The sequence below is a fragment of the Lutra lutra genome, chromosome 4 (genome assembly GCF_902655055.1).
Source record: "Lutra lutra chromosome 4, mLutLut1.2, whole genome shotgun sequence".
Lineage (NCBI taxonomy): Eukaryota > Metazoa > Chordata > Mammalia > Carnivora > Mustelidae > Lutra > Lutra lutra.
Genome location: NC_062281.1, coordinates 54,455,720 through 54,476,379, shown reverse-complemented (window position 1 = coordinate 54,476,379; position 20,660 = coordinate 54,455,720). Strand labels below are relative to the sequence as shown.

At 35.7% G+C, this 20,660-nt stretch overlaps 1 protein-coding gene across 1 annotated transcript in view; it reads right to left on the bottom strand.

The window, feature by feature from the left end:
* ZNF704 (zinc finger protein 704) overlaps nucleotides 1–20,660 on the bottom strand; it is a 236,126-nt gene that overhangs the window by 166,384 nt on the left and 49,082 nt on the right. The gene's annotated exons all lie outside the window — the stretch shown is intronic.

The following is a 20,660-nucleotide window of genomic DNA, read 5'->3' as shown; positions in this document are numbered from 1 at the left end:
ATATATCCTTCATTAATAGCTAAGTGACACAAATTATTAATTCTTTTAAAAAGTCATAGTAATGAGGGGGTGCTTGGGTGGCTCAGTGGGTTAAAGCCTCTGCCTTCGGCTCGGGTCATGATCCTGGGGTCCTGGGATCGAGTTCTGCATCGGGCTCTCTGCTCAGCAGGGAGTCTGCTTCCTCCTCTCTCTCTCCCTCTGCCTGGCTCTCTGCCTACTTGTGATCTCTGTCAAATAAATAAATAAAATCTTTAAAAAAAAAAAACAAACCTCATAGTAATGACCCAAATCCAAAATTCACAATGCAATTCTAAATAGGTGGCATATTCTAATTCGGCACTACTGTGTGCTTATAGTAAAGGTATAACACGTAATTGTTGAAAATTGATTAATTTTAAATGTCATTTTAAGGTCAACACAAATATGTATATCAAGTTTTCTTTCAAACACACACACACACACACACAGCCTGTACCAAATGTATATCACAAAACACAAGCTTTCCTAAGTTACAACTACAAATATAAAGATAACATCAATAGATATAAAGATAACACCAATCAATGTTATCAGTGTTAGTATATTGGTTATATTGGTTCCTAGCCTTTTTCTGTCTCTATCCCTCTACTTGCATGATTATACTTAAGTTTTAGAAACATCATTTTGGCTGCTGCATAACACACAGACTGTAGAAAGAAAACTGGAACAACAGTTACTTGTTGACCTGAATTACTAAAATGACAGGCAGGGACGGAATTGATAAAGGTTTCCTGGAGAAGATGGTCTTTATAGTTACGGAGATTGGTTTAGTTCTTAAGAAGAGTCCACAAGTATAGTATTAGTGTTTCTCTAATCACACGAAGTTATGTTTATAGTCCCCTGCCAATATACCTTTTAAGTTTTTATTTAAATTCCAGTTAGTTAATGTACAGTGTAATATTGTACAATGTACAATATAGTGATTCACCATTCCACACCTCACTCTGTGCTCATCGCCCCCCTAATCTGCATTACCTATTTAACCCATCCTTCTACCCACCTTCCCTGACCATATATATATTTTTTTAAGTGTTCAAGAAGATAAGCTTAAACTAAACTTTTAACCTTTTCTCATTTTTCAGTAGTTTCATGTTGGCTACAGAGTTTGTGACCTAAAAAGTTTTTAATGCATTTCATTAAACATTTGCTCCAGGAACTGCTATGCTTCTAGAGATTTAGAAGTAATGTTTACAATCTTGCATTATATCTCACTTAATTCCAAAATTGACACAGGAGACTTTTCTATAAATGGTAGACAGTACATAAAACACAAAGCAGAAATGGTAGACAACACCACTGAAAACACTGGTCAGGTTAGTTCACAATTTCCCATTGTACATGTAGGATATGGCTTTTAGCTTGGGTCATTTCCCAACTGTGAACTCAAAGTTTAATGCATTTCTGAAGTTCCTTCTAGATCAGACAATTCCCAGAATGGCATCTTACAAGAAGAAGATGATTTTATCTTATCCAGCATGTGACAAATATGACATCATTGTGTTTTAAAACCCCCACAAAACAAACAGTACCTTATGGTTCATTTTTTCTCTAACAGCAAACTAACAATCTGGAGTATTCTAATAAACTGCTGTTAGGTCTAGGAATATTTTTGGCCAAATTTCTCTTTTTTCTTTGTTACAACTGGTTTGCTAATAGATCTCTTTAGCTTTAGAGTTATAATTAGAAGACAGTTACTACTTTGCATAATCAAATTGTAATTGCTGTTTGGGTGAAATCCAACCAATTTAAGCATCAGCACTTCTAAAAAAAAAAAACAATGTCTGGCAAAAGAGAATAACAAATGCCGTGTTCTAATGATCTAGGTTATCTGATAATGCTTGCCTAACTGTTGAGAGGTTGTTTTTAGAGGCTAGATAACAAGTGATATTAGAATTATTAATGTATTTTAAGGCATCACATTTGTAAGTGACAATAAATGAATGTTCGCTGATAAACACTAATGGTGGTAATAAAGAACAAAAATTCACCTGGGGTCAGAAACCAAGCCTAGTCTCAGGTCTGTCATTTGTTAAATGTGTGCTCTTGGGTCATCACTTAACATTTCCAACTCTATCTACTCATATGTAAAATGGGATTTATGATACCTTACTATGATAGACATCTGCCAATTTTTTGGATACCCAGTGCCTTCCTGTGTCTGAGGAATTTCCAAGAGCACACAGCTCTCACTTTAGAAGTCAAAAAGCCCAGTTATAAGCTCTGGTTCTGTAGAATGAATGAACGTAACCATGCTTCTGGCTGTCCACTCTCCTGCCCGCTTTGTAACCTGGTTCTCCAGCCTTTCCAGAAACTATTAGTCTTTCAAAAAAAATTCCACCCTTTGTTAAATCACCCATTCATTTTCTGTTGCTTACAACCAAGAAGACTCATTTCTACTTCAAAAATGTATCTCCAATCTGTCCTCTTCTCTTCATCTGAACTATCACCCCACTAGTCCAAATTTCTATGCTATCTTTTCTGCACTAATGCAGTAGCTTCCTGTTTCCCTGTATCCATTCTTGCTCTCTTCCAATCTGATCTATGTGTAATAGAGTGATAGTTCCTAAATACAAAAGGAATCGTATCATTCTCCATAATAAACTCCTTCTCACTGATCTAAATGTATAATTTAAAGATCTTTAACACAATCCGATATAGCTCCACATGATTCAGCTTCTTCAGATTCCGTCTCCTTCTCCCATCTCACCTCTTGCCATACTCCCCCAGCCGCACCAGCCTTCTTTCTCAGTATGGGGCTTTCCTGCTTGACCTGGAATACTTTCCTCCCAACTCAGTCTGGATCTTTTTCAGTCTTCAGGTGTCAGCTAAAGTGTATTTTCCTTAAAGAGACCTTTCTTTACTCCTCAACCTATAGTAAGTGTTTCTGTTTATGGTCCTCATAATATTCTGTATCTTCCATTTATTAAAATTACTAAAATTTATGATCATGTACTTATTTATGTATTATTTGTTTAGAACCTCTTCTCAATTTTATGAGGGTAGGAAATATGTCTAACTTATTTTACTCTATATTCCAGTAGCTGGTATATAAAATCCACTTAGTTAATAAATATGTTGAATTAATTAAAGAATGAAATGGTATTCTGGTGACTTAGCACTAATAGACATTTCCAGGTCACTCTCATTCATATAATCTTCTTGGTCTTACTGGAATTGAATAACATGGCACTATTTAGTCTTAACAGAAGTATATACGTGTATACATACTTTTATATTCTTGTCAATAGATGTCATCCACAAACTATTAGCAAGGTATACAACTACCTTATGTTTGGTTATAAACCAATTAATAGAGTTAGAGTCAGAGAAACATGGTTAAACTTTTAGTGAGTCTCTAATGAGAATGCTATATCTGTGTGTGTTCTAACAATAGTGAGCAAGAAACTTCTTTTCTAAATATTCACAGTGAGATCCTTAGAAACAGGAAGGAAGAAGAGCAAATAGGTTACCTCTCATCCTATTTTTCTTGATCCTATTCTAAATGGATCCCCAATTGCTTATGGTGGACCAATAACCTTGGAAACCTACAAGCAACTAGTCAAACTTCTTTTTAAAGCTATGGGGGTGGCAGCCATTGTGTTTGACTGTTCCAAAGATTTCTTTCCTTTCTTCATGAGAATGGGAAAAGGCACATGATGGCAAACTAGCCACAAATTCTATCTCCTGGCTATAGTGATGGGTTCAGGAGTGGTCCTGACAAAAGCTGGAATAATCAGAGTCCTTACGAAAAAAAAATTTTTTTTTTTTTTTGGTAAACATAATGGGGAAGATAATCTCTTGCATTTGGGCTCCCTGTGAACTTCTTGCCTCTGGGCAAGTTACTAGAAGAAAAAAAAAATCTAATACTTCTGTTTATCTTCTCTACAAAGTGGAGAAAGCCATTGGTAATGCAGAGAAAATACGGGCAGGAAAAGAAAGAGACTCAAAGATATCAATATGTAGATAAACATAATTTTTGTTTAAAAAAATTTAAAGGATAATTGATTATACTACCAAACTTTAAAGGAGAATTAATACCAATGATTTATAAATTCTTCAGAAAACAAGAGATCTTCAACGCTCATTCTCCAAGGCCAATATTATTCTGATAATAAAACCAGATAAAGACATCACAAGAAAGAAAACAACAGATCAGTCTTGCCTATGAATATAGATGCAAAATCCTCAACAAAATATTAACAAACCAAATTAAGCAATATAAAATAAGGATAACACCCCCTAATGGCACTTACCCTAAGAATGAAGATTGATTTAATGTATGAAAACCAATTACTATAAAATGTAGAGTATAATAAAGGACAAAAATTATGTGATCATTTCAATAGATATAGAAAAAGCATTTGAATTCAATACTCTTTCATTAGAAAATACTCAACATATTAACTGGGAATGGAAGGGAAATTTCTCAACCTGATGAAAGGTATCTACCAAAAATTCACAGCTAAAATCATTCTTAATGCAAAAGACTGAATGTTTCCCTCTAAGATCAAGAACAAGTAAAGATGTCCACTTACATTTAGTATCGTACTGGAGATTCTACTGAGGGCAATTAGGCAAGAAAAAGAAATAAAAGGCATCCAGATTGAAAAGGAAGAAGTAAAACTATCCATATTTACAGACAACTCGATCTTCTATATATAAAATCCTAAGGAATCCACAAAAACTATTCAAACTAATAAATGAATTCAGGAAGGTTGCAGGATAAAAGACTAATATGCAAAAACTGGTTTTATTTCTATTCACTAGCAATGAACAATCTCAAAAAAATTAAGAAAATGACTTCCTTTACAAGAGCAACAAAAAATAAAATACTTAAGAATAAGTTTTTAAAAAGAAGTGAAGTACGTCCAAGATGATGGAGGAGTAGGAGTCCTTAGTTTCGTCTGGTCCAGGAATTCAGCTAGAGAGCTATCAAATCATTCTGAACACCTACAAACTCAACCAGGGATCTAAGAAAAGAATAGTTGCAACTCTACAAATAGAAAAGCGACCACTTTCCACAAGGTAGGAGGTGTGGAGAAGTGAATCTGAGGCGATATATGGTGAAGATAGACCCTGGGGGAGGGAGTCTCGGTAAGCCGACTACTGGAAAGTGATAGAGCAGCAGAGCACAGAATGAGAACTTTTAGAAATCTGTTCTGATGAGGGACATCCCTGCCTGAAAGACACTTAGACAGTGAGGCAGGGGCAGAATCATAGGTGGGACAGTGTGCTCTCAGGATCCCCAGGGTCACAGGAAGACCACGGTACCTGAGTGTGGCAGAGCTCCCAGGCATCACAGGGGGGAAGCTGGCTGTAATCAATGAGCCCAGGAGTGGGCTCTCAAAGTGGGGTTACCATAAACTGGAAACCCCAGCACAGTCGGGAGAGGGGCCCAATAAGCGGCAGAACCAGCGAGACCTTCCCCTACCCCTTCCTCCCCGAGGAGTGCACCACAGGGGTCTGCAGGGTTTGGAGACTCCAGATGGTTGCGTGCCTGAGACAGAAATGCTTGGTCACAGGCTGGGTGAACATGGAGTGTAGAGGGAGGTCAGGGGGACAGGAGTGATTGACTGCTTTCCTCTGAGACTGCACTGAAGAGTGGGGCCTGAACTTTCAGCTCCAGGGCTGGAGACTGGGGAGGCTGTCATTTTTATTCTCATTCTCTAAAGCTTCGCAGAAAGCCTTCAAGGAACAAAAACCATATAGAAAAAACTGAAGCTGATTACTTAGCCTGGCCCCTGGCAAGGGCAGTGCAGTTCCATGGGGAGAGAGGCGCAGTGGAAGACACTTGAAAATCAATGCAATAGGCCCCTCCCCCAGAAGATCAGCAAGAACATCCAGCCAAGACCAGGTTTACTGATCAATGAGAATGGCAAAACTCCAGCGCTAGGGGAATAGAGTACATAGAATTCATGGCTTTTCCCCCATGATTCTTTAGTCTTTCAACTTTAATTTAAAACATTTTTTTTCTCTCATTTTTCAACCAATTTCTCATTTTATCAACTCATTTTAAAAATCTTTTTTGGGGGCGCCTGTGTGGGTTAGTCGCTTAAGCGTCTGCCTTTGGCTCATGTCATGATTCCAAGGTCCTGGGATCAAGCCCCATGTTGGGCTCCCTGCTCAATGGAAAGCCTGGTCTCCCTCTCTCTATGCCTGCCATTCTACTTGTGCTCTTTCTCTAGCTCTCTGTCCAATAAATAAACAAAATCTTTTAAAAAATAAAATCTTTTTAAATTTTCATTTTTTTCAGTTACATTTTATCCCTTCATTGTATTTAATTTTATTTTTGTATATAAATTTTTCTTTCCTTACAACTTTAGGATGCAGTTTCTTCTAACAGACCAAAATACACCCAAAATCTTGTGTATGGCTCTGTTCTATTCACTTATCTGATCATATTCTTTTTTTCTTTTTCCTTTTTGTTTTGTTTTACTTTTGTTTTGTTACAATCTTTTTTTAATTCTCATCTTTACAGTTACATTCTATCTCTTTTAAATTTTATTTTTGGATATGCAAATTTTTCACTCTTTACAATTTTGAGATGTAGTTTCTTCTTACAAACTGACCAAAATACACTCAGGAGATAGTGTATTGTTCTGTTCTGTTCTGTTCACCTATTTATATCCCTTCTTTTTGTTGTTTTCTCCTTTGTTTTTTCTTGTCTTTTAATTTCCATTTTTATAGTTATGTTCTATCCTTTCATTGTATTGAATTTTATTTTTGTACATATATAAGTTCTTCTTTTTTTACAATTTTGGGATCTAGTTTCCCAAAAAGAAGACCAAAATATACACAGAATCCAGTGTATTGCTCTATTTTATTTACTTGTCTGATTATACTCTTTCTTTCTTTCTTTCTTTTTCAAAAAAGATTTTTTTTTTCAGTTTCAAGTCCCTTCTGATTTGTTTAGTGTATGTTACTCTGGGGTTGTTGTTGCCATATTAGTATTTTGTTCTCCTGTTCATCTATTCATCTCTGGACAGAATGACAGGACAGAAAAACTCACCTCAAAAAAGACAACAAGAAGTAGGACTGACTGCCAGGGACCTAATCAGTATGGACATAAGTAAGATGCTAGAACTAGAGTTCAGGATAACAATTATGAAAATACTAGCTGGACTTGAAAAAAGCCTAGAAGACACTAGAGAATCCTTTACTGGAGAAATAAAAGAACTAAAATCTAACCAAATTGAAATAAAAAAGGCTATTAATGAGACGCAATAAAAAATGGAGGCTCTAACTGCTGAGATAAATGAGGCAGATGGGAGAATTAGTGATACAGAGACCAAATGATGGAGAATAAAGAAGCTGAGAAAAGAGAGATAAAAAAAAACTACTGGATCACAAGGGGAGAATTTGAGAGATAGTGGTACCATAAGGTGAAACAATATTAAAATAATCGGGATCCCAGAAGAAGAAAGAGAGAGGGGGTAGAAGTATATTGGAGCATATTATAGTGGAGAACTTCCCTCGTCTGGGGAAGGAAACAAGCATCAAAATCCAGAAGGCACAGAGAACCACCTCAAAATCAATAAAAATAGGTCAGCACCCCAACATATAATAGTGAAACTTGCAAATCTCAGAAAGAAAATCTTGAAAGCAGCTCAGGACAAAAGTTCTATAACCTACAAGGGTAGAAACGTTAGACTGTCAAAAGACCTATTCACAGAGACCTGGAATTCCAGAAAGGACGGCATGATATATTCAGGGTGCTAAGTGAGAAAAATACTCAACCAAGAATACTTTACCCAGCTAGGATGTCATTAAAAAAAATAGAAGGAGTAATAAAAACCTTCCAGGACAAAAAGAAACTTAATTTGTGATCACCAAACCAGCCCTACAAAAATATTAAAAGGGATTCTCTAAGCAAAGAAAGAGCCCAGAAGTAACACAGACCAGAAGAGAACCAAAAGCTATACAGAAATAGTCACTTTACAGGTAATACAATGGCACTAAATTCTTATCTTTCAATAGTTACTCTGAATGTAAATGAGCAAAATCCCTCAGTCAAAAGACACAGGGTTATCAGACTGGGTAAAAAAGCAAGACACATTGATAATGCTGTCAGCAAGAGACTCATTTGAGACCCAAAGACACCTCTAGGTTGAGAGTGAGGGGTGGAAAACCATTTACCATGCTAAAGGACATCAAAAGAAAGCTGGAGTGGGGGACGCCTGGGTGGCTCAGTTGGTTAAGCAGCTGCCTTCGGCTCAGGTCATGATCCCAGCGTCCTGGGATCGAGTCCCACATCGGGCTCCTTGTTTGGCGGGGAGCCTGCTTCTCCCTCTGCCTGCCATTCTGTCTGCCTGTGCTCACTCGCTCTCCTCTCTCTCTGACAAATAAATAAAATCTTTAAAAAAAAAAAAAAGAAAAAAGAAAGCTGGAGTGGCAAACCTTATATCAGACAAATTAGATTTTAAACCCAAGACTATGAGGAGAGATGAGGAAGCACACTACATCATAATTAAAGGGTCTATCTAACAAGATCTAACAATAGTAAATATTTATGCCCCTAATATGGGAGCATTCAATTATATAAGACAATTAATAACAAAATCAAGGAAACACATTGATAATAATACAATAACGCCCCCTTCACTGCAATGGACAGATTATCTAAGCAGAAGGTCAATAAGGAAATAAGGGCTTTGAATGACACACTGGGCCAGATAGACTTCACACATATATTCAGAACATTCCATCCTAAATCAACAGAATACACATGTATCTCTAGTGCTCATGGAACACTCTCCAGAATAGATCACATACTGGGTCACAAATCTGGTCTCAACTGGTACTAAAAGATTAGGATCATTCCCTGTATATTTTTGGACCACAATGGGAAACTGGAACTCAGTCCCAAGAGGAAATTTGCAAAGAACTCAAATATACGGAGGCTAAAGAGCATACTGCTAAAGAATGAAGGGGTCAACCAGGAAATTAAAGAAGAATTTAAAAAATTCATGGAAACAAATGAAAATGAAAACACAACTGTTCAAAACCTTTGGGATGTAGTAAAGATACTTCTAAGAGGGAAGTATATGGCAAAACAATCCTTTCTCAAAAAACAAGAAAATTCTCAATTACACAACCCAACCTTACACCTAAAGGAGCCGGAGAAAGAAGAGCAAATAAAAATTCCTCCTAAATCCAGCAGGAGAAGAGAAATAATAAAGATTAGAGCAGAAATCATGAACAGTAGAACAGATCTATGAAGCTAGAAGCTGGTTCTTTGAAAGAATTAGTAAAGTTGATAAACCCTTGGCCAGACTTATCAAAAAGAAAAAAGAAAGTACTCAAATAATAAAATCATGAATGAAAGAGGAGAGATCACAACCAACACCAAAGAAATACAAATAATTATAAGAACATACTATGAGAACTATATACCAACAAATTAGGCAATCTGGAAGAAATGGATGCATTCCTAGAGACATATAAACTACCAAAACTGAAACAGGAAGATACAGAAAACCTGAACAGACCCATAACCAGCAAGGAAATTGAAGCAATAATCAAAAATCTCCCAACAAACTGAGCCCGGGGCCAGATGACTTTCCAGGGGACATTTAAAGAAAAAATAATACTTACTCTTCTGAAGCTGTTTCAAAAAATAGAAATGGAAGGAAAACTCCCAAACTCATTCTATGAGGCCAGGATGACTTTGATTCCAAAACCAAAAAAAGATCCCATCAAAAGGAAGGATTACAGACCAATATCCCTGATGAGCATGAATACAAAGATTCTCACCAAGATGCTAGTCAATAGGATCCAACAGTATATTAAAAGGATTATTCACCACAACCAACTGGGATTTATTCCTGGGCTGCAAGGGTGACATATGCAACATATGCAAATCAATCAATGTGATATACTACATAAAAGAAAGGGCAAGAACCATATGATCCTCTCAATAGAGCAGAAAAAACATTTGACAAAGTACAGTGTCCTTTCTTGATCAAAACTCTTCACAGTGCAAGGATTCAGGAAATATATCTTAATATCATAAAAGCCATATATGAAAAACTAACAGCAAATATCATTCTCAATGGGAAAAACAGAGCTTTTCCCATAAGGTTGGAACATGACAGCAATGTCCTCTATCATGACTGCTGTTCAACATAGTACTAGAAGTCCTAGCCTCAGCAATCTGACAACAAAAAGAAATAAAAGGCATCTGAATCAGCAAAGAAGAAGTCAAACTCTCACTCTTTGTAGATGATGTGATACTCAATGTGGAAAACCCAAAAGATTGCATCCCCAAATTGCTAGAACTCATACAGGAATTCAGCAAAGTAGCAGGATATAAAATCAATGCACAGAAATCAGTTGTATTTCTATATACAAACAATGAGACAAAGAAAGAGAAATTAAGGAGTCAATCCCATTTACATTTGCACCCAAAACCATAAGAAACCTAGGAATAAACCTAACCAAAGAGGCAAAGAATCTGTACTTAGAAAATTATAAAGTACTCATGAAAGAAATTGAGGAAGACACAAAGAAATGGAAAAATCTTCCATGCTCATGGATTGGAAGAACAAATATTGTGAAAATGTCTACACTACCTAGAGCCATCTACACATTCAATGAAATCCCTATCAAAGTACTATCAACTTTTTTCACAGAGCTGGAACAAATAATCCTAAAATCTATATGGAACCAGAAAAGATCCCGGATAGCCAGAGGAATGTTGAAAAAGAAGACCAAAGCTGGAGGCATCACAATTCCGGACTTCAAGCTCTATTCAAAGCTCTATTACAAAACTGTAATCATCAAGACAGTAGGGTACTGACACAAAAACAGACACATAGATCAATGGAACAGACTAGAGAATCCTGAAATGGACCCTCAACTCTATGGTCAACTAATCTTTGACAAAGCAGGAAAGAATACCCAACATAAAAAAGACAGTTTTTTTTAACAAATGGTGTTGGGAAAATTGGACAGCCACATGCAGAAGAATGAAACTGGACCATTTTCTTATACCATACACAAAAACAGACTCAACAATGGATGGAAGACCTAAATCCATCAAAATCCTTGAGAAGAATACAGGCAGCAACCTCTTCGACTCTGGCCACAGCAACCTCCTTCTAGACACATCTTCAAAGACAGGGGAAACAAAGGCAAAAATGAACTATTGAGACTTCATCAAAATAAAAAGCTTTTGCACAGCAAAGGAAACAGTTGACAAATCCAAAAGACAACTGACAGAATGTGAGAAGATATTAGCAAATGACATTTAAGATAAAGGGGTAGTATCCAAAATCTCTAAAGAATTGCTCAAACTCAATACCTAAAGGACAAATAATCCAATCAAATAGGAAGAAGACAAGAACAGACATTTCTCCAAAGAAGACACACAAATGGCCAACAGACACATGAAAAAATGCTCAACATCACTCAGCATCATGGAAATACAAATCAAAACCACAATGCAATACCACATCACACAACACAGAATGGCTAAAATTAACAAGTCAGAAAACAATAGATGTTGGTGAGGATGTGAAGAAAGGGGAACCCTCCTACACTGTTGGTGGGAATGCAAGCTGGTGCAACCACTTTGGAGTTTCCTCAAAAATTTGAAAATAGGGCTACATTATGACCCAGCAATTGCACCAGTAGGTATTTACTCCAAAGATTTACAATTGTAGTGATCTGAAGGGGTACCTGCGCTGCAATGTACACAATAACCAAACTATGGAAAGAGCCCAGATGTCCATTGACAGGTGAGTGGATAAAAAAGATGTGGTATATATATATATGCAATGGAATACAACTCAGCCACTAAAAAAAAAAAAAAAAGAAATCTTGCCATTTACAATGATGTGGTTGGAACTAGAGGGTATTATGCTAAGTGAAATAAGTCAACCAGAGAGATAATTATCATATGATCTCAATCATATGTGGTATTTAAGAAACAAAACAGAGGATCATAGGGGAAGAGAGGAGAAAAGGAGAGGGAGACAAACCATAAGAGAATCTTAATCATAGGAAACAAACTGAGGGTTGTCAGAGGGGTGAAGTAGCTGAGTGATGGACATTAAGGAGGGCATATGATGTGATGAGAACTGGGTATTGTATAAGACTGATGAATCACAGGCCTGTACCTCTGAAAGCAACAATACATTATATGTTAATTAATTGAATTTAAATAAAAAGTTTAAAAAACATTTCATAATAATAAAGAGGTCAATTCATCAAGAATACATACCAATTCTAAAATTCAAAAACAAATTTTGATAAACTGAAAATTTAAGAAGTAGACAAAATCACTAAAGGGGTAGGAAAAAAAATCAGTAATACACAGAACCAGCAGTCACAAGTAGAAAAAAAAATCAGTAACTATGCGGAATTCTTGAATAACATTATGAAAGAGGAAAAATAGAAAAGCATGGCTTAAAAAAGAAAAAATTAAGATGGCAAAAAATTCTAAACATGTCAGTTTAATTATAATGAAGGCAATGACTTAAATATCTTATTTCAAGAATATACTATGTATTTGTTTTCTGGATTGTTTTCTCAATTGTTAAACAATAAGAAGATAAATGTATTATGCTTCTTACTTTTTACAATAAGTGCTAATTCTATTCATCTAATTTAAGAAGAAACAGCCAAACAAAATTTGGGAAGTACACATAAAGAAGTGCTTAGAAGGAATTATTACTGGGATGCCTGGGTGGCTCAGTTGGTTAAGTGTCTGCCTTCGGCTCAGGTCATGATCCCAGGGTTCTGGGATCGAGTCCTGCACTGGGCTCCTTGCTCAGCAGGGAGTCTGCTTCTCCCTCTACATATCCCTGCCCCTGCTTCTGCTCTTTCTCTCTGGCAAATAAATTTAAATGAAAATCTTTAAAATAAAAAAAGGAGTTATTATTGATAAAATTGGAAAGGATTAAATGTCAATAATAGAAAAGAAGAAAGATCTACAATTAATGATGAAAATTCCACTTAAGAAGCTAACAAAACAGGGAACTTAAAGTCAAAATAAGCAGAAAAAAGAAAATAACAAAGATGAAAAAAGAAATCAATGAAATACAAAATAAGCAAACAATAGAGAAAATCAATATATACAAAGGTTGCTCTTTGAGAAGAGCCACAAAACTGATCAACTGCTAGTAAGATTGGTTTAAAAAAGGAAGACAATATACTAACCAATATCGGAAATCAGAACGGGACATTACTATAATATCTACAGATACTAGAAAAAATAAGGTAATATAATGAAGAACTATACATTAATAAACTTGACATCTAAATTAATGTAATGGGTAAATTTGCTGAAAGATACAGATTACAAAACTGACTTGAAAAGAAACGTAAAATCTAAACAGCATGATATCAATTTTAAAAATTGAATTGTAATTAAAAACACTTCCATAAAGAAAACTCAAGGTCAAGACGTTTTCAGTGGTGGACCTATCCTTTAAGGCAAAGTAATAGCAGACCTAAAACAAACCGAGAAGAAAGAGAGGATAAGGAAACACTTCCTAACACATTTTATGAGGCTATCATTAAATTTCTATTAAAATCAGACAAAGAGATCCAGGTAAATGAAATGACTGGTCAATGGATGGAAATGAATGAATCTTAACAGAATTTTAGCAAAAATGGATCCTTCAGTGTGTAAGGGAGTGTTGCAAAGTTCACTTTATGGTCAAAGACTGATCAATATAATTCAACATATAATAATTTTTTAAAGTATACTCATGTAAATAGATGCAAAAATTTCTGTTAGTATAACATCTATTGAAGAGAAAAACTCGGCAAATTAGGAAGAGTACTTTCTTACTTTCATAAAAAAATTAAGCATACTGAAAATACTACGTGTTGGTGAATACATAAAGCCACTGAAGCTCTTGTACATTACTGGTGGGAACGTAAAATGGTACAACTACTTTGAAAATGTATGGCAGTTTTTAAAAGAAATGTAATATACAATGGCCATACGAACTATTAATTCAAGTCTTGAGTACTTAAAAATGAAAACATATTCCACACAAAAGCATACCTGGATATTCATAGCAGATTTATTCCTGATAACCCTAAACTGGACACAACCCAAATATCCATCAGAGGAGAAGGGATAATCAGATTATTATATCCTCATACAATGGAATACTCTTTGGCAATACAAAGTAACACACTACTGACAAATGCAAAAGAAAAATATAGTAAATCTGTAAAAAAATCATGTTGAGTGAATGAAGATTCCCGAAAATACATCGTTTTTGATTCCATTTATATGAATTCTAGAAAAACTGGAAAACTAGAAAAAAAACTAGTTCATAGAATATTGGCTGCCAAGTGCTGAGGGTCAGAGGACAGGCTGACTGGTAAGGGGCACAGGAAAACTTTTTTGGGGGGAAGAACATTTTCTGTATCTTGATTATGGCATTAATTACACAGGTACATAGTTTTGTTATAACTCATTAAAGTGCACATTTAAAGTGGGTACATTTTCCTACATGAATTATACCTCAATAAACTTGACTTAGAGACAAACTGAACAAATATCCACAAGTTGAATAGTCATAGGAAAAGCAAAATTCTACCTGTTTATTAGATGAGGTAAGTTCTGTAAGTTACTGTTTGAATGAAAATGCTATTGTGAAAGGACTGAATAAGGGTTTCCTTTATAATAAGAAATAATAGAATATGCAGTGATAGTGTCCCTCTCTGAGAGGCATAGATAACTAATAATGTTATTAAGTATAAGTCTTAATTAATGAACATGAATGATTATTTTACTCAAAGTAAATTTATAAGGCAAGATATAGAGGTATTCATCAGCACTTGCAACCTATATTAATTTTCCTAGAGCGCCCTCCACAAATCACCACAAACAGTGTGTCTCAAAACAACAGAATTTTATTGTCTCACAATTTTGGAGGCTAAAGACAAAATCAAGAAGTCAGGGAGCCATATTTTTTTAGTCCTTTTGTGCTGCTATAACAAAACACCATAGACCAGGTAGCTTACAAACAAGAGAAATTTATCTCTCATTATTCTGGAGCCTGGGAGTCTGAGATCAGGATGCCACATGATTGACAGAAGGTTGTTTTCTGGGCTGCATACTTCTTGTATCCTCACTTGGTAGAGTGGGCAAGGGAGCTCTCTGAACCTTCTTTATAAGGGCATTAATCCCACCCACCCCATGTTCCACCCTGATGATGATCTAATCAACAGGCAAATGACTTACCTTCTAATACTAGCACTTTGGGGATTAGGTTTCAACAAATGAACTTGAGGGGCACACATTCAGACCACAGCACCTTCTCTGAAGGCTCTGGGGAGAGAATCTATTTCATGCCTTTTTCGTAGCTTTTGGTATTGCTGCCAACAGACAAATTAATCCAATCTCTGCCTCCACTGGCTTTCTCCCTGCACCCTTTGTCTCCTCTCCTCTCTTCTTCTATTGGATACCAGCCATACTGGTTTACAGCCCACCCTAAAGACATTCATCTTAATTTGGTTATATCTGCAAGGGCCTAATTTCCAAATAAAATCTCATTCACAGGTACTGGGGGATCAGGGCTTTGTCATATCTTTTGGGGAATATGATTCGATCTATACATACTCCAGATAACTGGCACACACAGACCAAAAGCCTTTATTCCTATTACCATCATTTCTACTTTCTCACAATTTACAACTCTTTCACAATTTCTCAATTCTGACAGGAGTGTCCAGTACTTGTTTCTCCTTGTTTCTCTTTTGGTAAATGTCTACATTGTTTACTGTAAAATCAAAAGATTTTATAAAACTGTTTACTTTAAAAGCAGCAGATTTCAATTAATATATGCCAAGAAATAATACATATAATCCTTAAAATACATAGAAATACTAGAGCAGTCTTCATGAACTGTATATGGGAGTTGGCCCAGTGACATCCCCAGCAACTCCCCACAACAGGCAGAATTAACATGGGTGGAAGTTTCTGCTCCAACACGGACTCTCCTGGGTCCTTCATGTTCTCTTTTCTGAGACTCACAGATTTTACCACCATGCCTAGTTACCCTCTGGGTCAGTTCAAACACCCAAACAAACACTTTTTGCACTATGAAAGAATTCGGTGTTACCAACTACATTCAAGCAACCCAATTCACCAGAAGTCTCAAGTGCCAACAGCTTGGCACGCATTCCAAGAACAGAAAAATTCCTTCCAACTACTTGTATGCTTCACATCCCTGGCTAATCTGTAAATTCCCTATTCTGGATTTCAACTCTTTCTTTCTTTCTCCCCAGATTTCCATCACTAATCGGGGCATGATTCATTTATTATCTGAGCCCGTGTTCATCATCTTATTCAAATCAGGCTAAAATCACTGTCTTGACTAATGAATCACTGAGCTCTGCCCACAAGAAATCTCTGATTGGCATTGTCTTACTGACCTTTGGCCTCTTACTCATTTCTTTTTTTTTTTAAGATTTTTATTTATTTATTTGACAGAGAGAAATCACAAGTAGGCAGAGAGGCAGGCAGAGAGAGAGGAGGAAGCAGGCTCCCTGCTGAGCAGAAAGCCCGATGTGGGGCTTGAACCCAGGACCTGGGATCATGACCTGAGCCGAAGGCAGTGGCTTCACCACCCAGGTGCCCATCTCTTACTCATTTCTTGAGCCAAACTACAGTATTGGAATTCCTTTCTGGATGGACTCTTCAAGAGCTCACACACCTGTCTCTTTATACTTTTAAACTTCATTTTTCTCAACTCTCCATAGAAATCAAGACTGCTAGTATTTTTCCCTAGAGATTAAAAAATACTTAAGATGACATATTTATAATTAGTAACTCCTCATTCTCCATTCACAATCTCTTCTGGAGGGGGTTGTTTTCTTTTATAACCATGCATTACTAAGTGAGTAAGTTGTGACAATTTCAGAGAGAGAGGTATCGTTGACAGAGTGTTGTCCCCACTGTTAGCACTGACAACCCCCAATCCCAAACTAGTGCTCCCCAATAATTTGTTGCAAACAATTTTTTTTCTGTTAATGATAGATGTTTAGTTCCAAAGAAACACTGCTCATTTATGTGTTCTCTCACACACTCTTGCTCTCTCTGCTTAGTTTTCTCCACTGAAGAACTTGGAATACTCTGAGTGCCCCAACTCTATAATGCACTCACTCCATCTCTACAACCCTCCCCCAAAGAAAAGACTGTCTCTTTCTAAAATTGATAAAGCAATATTCCACAGGTAAGTGGACTCCAATGCATTTACATAATGCAGGACTCATGATGGCCTTGCAAGGTAGTCTAGGACACTTCCCCCAACCTTCCCTGGCTCTCTCTCCCTCACTGGGCTCAGGCCTGTACAGTCTCACTTACATCTCCCTCCTTTCCTGTCCCTTGCCTCACCCCACCCCTTTTCACCCACAGGTATCTGTCCCAATAAAATGCTTGCATTTAATCCTGCCTTGGCATTTGCTTCTCAGAAGACCCAGCTTAACACATCAGGATTAATAGCTTATTTAAATTTATGTTTCCCTGAAATGACTTTTAAATGGTGCTCAGAAAATGGGTAAACAAAAAGGGATTTGGTAAAGTAGGTCTCAGATATAGGGTTCCTCCTTCTCTATTCCATTCATCCCTACCTTGAAAAAGAGACTAACCAAAAAAACAAAAAAAAAACAAAAACACCCAAAAAGGCTTTTCAATAGTTGTATCAAATTAATAGCTTTCCTAATATTAGGAGATTCTTCTTTATGTACAAACTCACCCAGTTGTAATAAAAAGAAAGCAAGTTAGGAACTGTTATTTAAAATTAGCTACTTAGGTGTCTATTTCTATGATTCAGCTGTAAACTCCTAGAGGGTTGGCATCCCATTTCATTCTATTTTTACTGAGTACTGTTTTTTTACTGAGTTTTTTACTGTTTTTTTACTGAGTACTAGCAGCTACTCAATAAATAATCTACTGCATGGAAGCAGGAAATGCTCAATCACAGTGAAGTATAAAGTTGGGGAGGGAACTTTTTCTTTCATATCTAGGGATATGAAGAAACATAAAATATATTTATTATCTTCATTATATAAACCATAGAAAATAACTTCAAGTTCCATTTTATAAAATATAGAAAGCAAACATCAATAAAAATCTTCTTAGCTATAGTGGGAATAAGCAGAAGATAAAATGAGAAAGAATTTATTTTAAATTATTGAGAAACTCTCTAACAGTGATACTCTATTGGTTAAAAATGGTTATCTTGCCTTTCTGAGAACTCTCCAATACAGGGCACTTGGGTGGCTCAGTTAGTTAAGCAACTGCGTTCGGCTCAGGTCATGATCCTAGAGTCCTGGGATCAAGTCCTGCAGTGGGCTACCAGCTTCAAGGAGAGGCTGCTTCTCCCTCTGACCTTCTTCCCTCTCATGGTCTCTCTCACTGTCTCTCTCTCAAATAAATAAATAAAATCTTAAAAAAAAAAAAAGAACTGTCTAATACTTAACATCTGGATTTAAGAGAATAAGTTGCAATACTCATGTGGCTAGAGCCATAGACTATATATATGTATATATATTATGCATATGTGTACTACGTATTATACAAGATACAGATTTCCTTTTACCAATAAACTTCATACTGTAGACGAACTCAAACTTCATTATTTATACACTGCCAACAGACAGAATTGTATTTCTCCTTTATAAACAAAAAGAAAAGTCTTGTATCTTCTTACCATGTTAAGTAAAGGAGTTTCTTTAAAACAAGATATTGATCCACTTAGATGATAGTGGAAAGTTGACATTTACAAAATAATTCCATGACAGCAAATGGAAATAGAACCAAAAGGATTGAGAGTTAGATAATTAGACTCCACAATTTCTAATTCCTTCATTGTCATTAAGAAGAGCAATTTATTTCACCAACTGTTGGCATATTTATGATGATTAAATTCTTACTACAGCAATGAAAACAAGTGTATCAGTTGAGACCTCAAACAATGAAGCTTTAACTAGTATTTCCCATAATAGATGAATAGGTCTAAATTATACCCTGTCATTGGGGAATTTTTGCTGTACATTAATGGATTTAAAATCTAATTAACTCACATATACTGTTTAAGAACACTACAATAACACTGACTCAACTCATAACTTTTAGGTATACTTAGTAAACTAGAGAAAGTGGAAAAAATATTCCACATACCAGAGGCAGAAAAAGCAGAAGACAATTTTCTTTCTTTCCTTTTCATTATTCTCCCCAGAACCTGCTGCAAGTGGGGTGGAATTAGAGAAGAAAGATATATCTAAAACAATCTACGGTAATTTAAAATGATTAATTCCAGGTCTTTTAACATAAGATGCTCTAGTGGAAATTTTAGGTAGAGTAAATCCTATTGAACTGCAATTTATCACTAAAATTTCTGACATGGGGAAGTCTAATTTTTGCACCATAAGCTTTGGAAGAAAATAAAACCATAGCTCTTCAGATTTCAAATTAACATGTCACTTTTCTTATGAGTCAACCAAATAACAGATATGAATTGAAGTACCTACCAGTTTTTTAGGGCATGATAAAAACATTTCAGGATGAGTGTCCAGTTAAAGGAACTAATCCTAAAGAATTTAACATGTGCTTTATATTTAAAAAAAAAAAATAGAAAAGCAAATAATTCTATGTAGTTAAACAGAAGTAGTGAATATATGAAAATTTGCAGCTGAAAGTTAAGGAAAACAAGGAGACCTACAATTTTAGAAAGTATGACAAATTTGGTAACAGAATAGAAAAATATGTAATTTTCTCAAAGAGATATTTTTGATTAAATATAGAAAGCAATGAAATTCTAATTACAAAAAGTGGATAGGTAGGGAAAAAAAAAAAAACATTTATTCCTTTCCCAAGGATACTCTTTTCCTAGTTAGCTGTCTGAAACTGTTCAAATAAATAGAGGATATCTCAAAAAGTTGCTTATAAAATTTCATTATAAATGGCTTTGGGTAACAAAATACAGTATACATATTAAAAATAAGCAATCTTTCATGCTATAGCATTTTCTTTCTTTTCCTCATCCAACAAATATTGATGGGGCCCCTAGCACATAATTAAGCATATAATAGTGCTAAGGATATAGCACAAACAAGATGGACTAAAATCCTGGCTAACATGGAACTTACTTTCTAGGTGAAATAAATGACAAGCAAGAAAATAAGTAAAAGTCTAGTATACTCCATTTTGCTATTCCATTGTCATTCTGCCACCATACTGTCCTTTGATTTAATGCTACTGGATATAGTTTAAGTAAAATTATAATGTGATAAAAGTCTTTTGATATTTCCATAAACCCTCTTGGCCCAGCCCGGAGGCAGATCAGTCTTAAAAGAATTACCATGATATAAACCAGGGATCACCAAACTTTTTCTGTAATGAGTCACATATAAATATTTTAGGTTTTGCAGACCACCTATGATCTATGTCACATGTTCTTCATTTTTTTTTTAACCCTTTAAAAATGTAAAACCATTCTTACCTCACAGGTTATACAAAATGTGCCAGGGGCTGTATCTGGTCTGCAGCCATAGCTCTCCAACCTCTGTCCAAAATCTGAGTATCTGAGTATCTCTGCTTTAAGTGGCTGCGCTCAGTACTACATTTTATGTTTTTTCTTTAACATTTATTC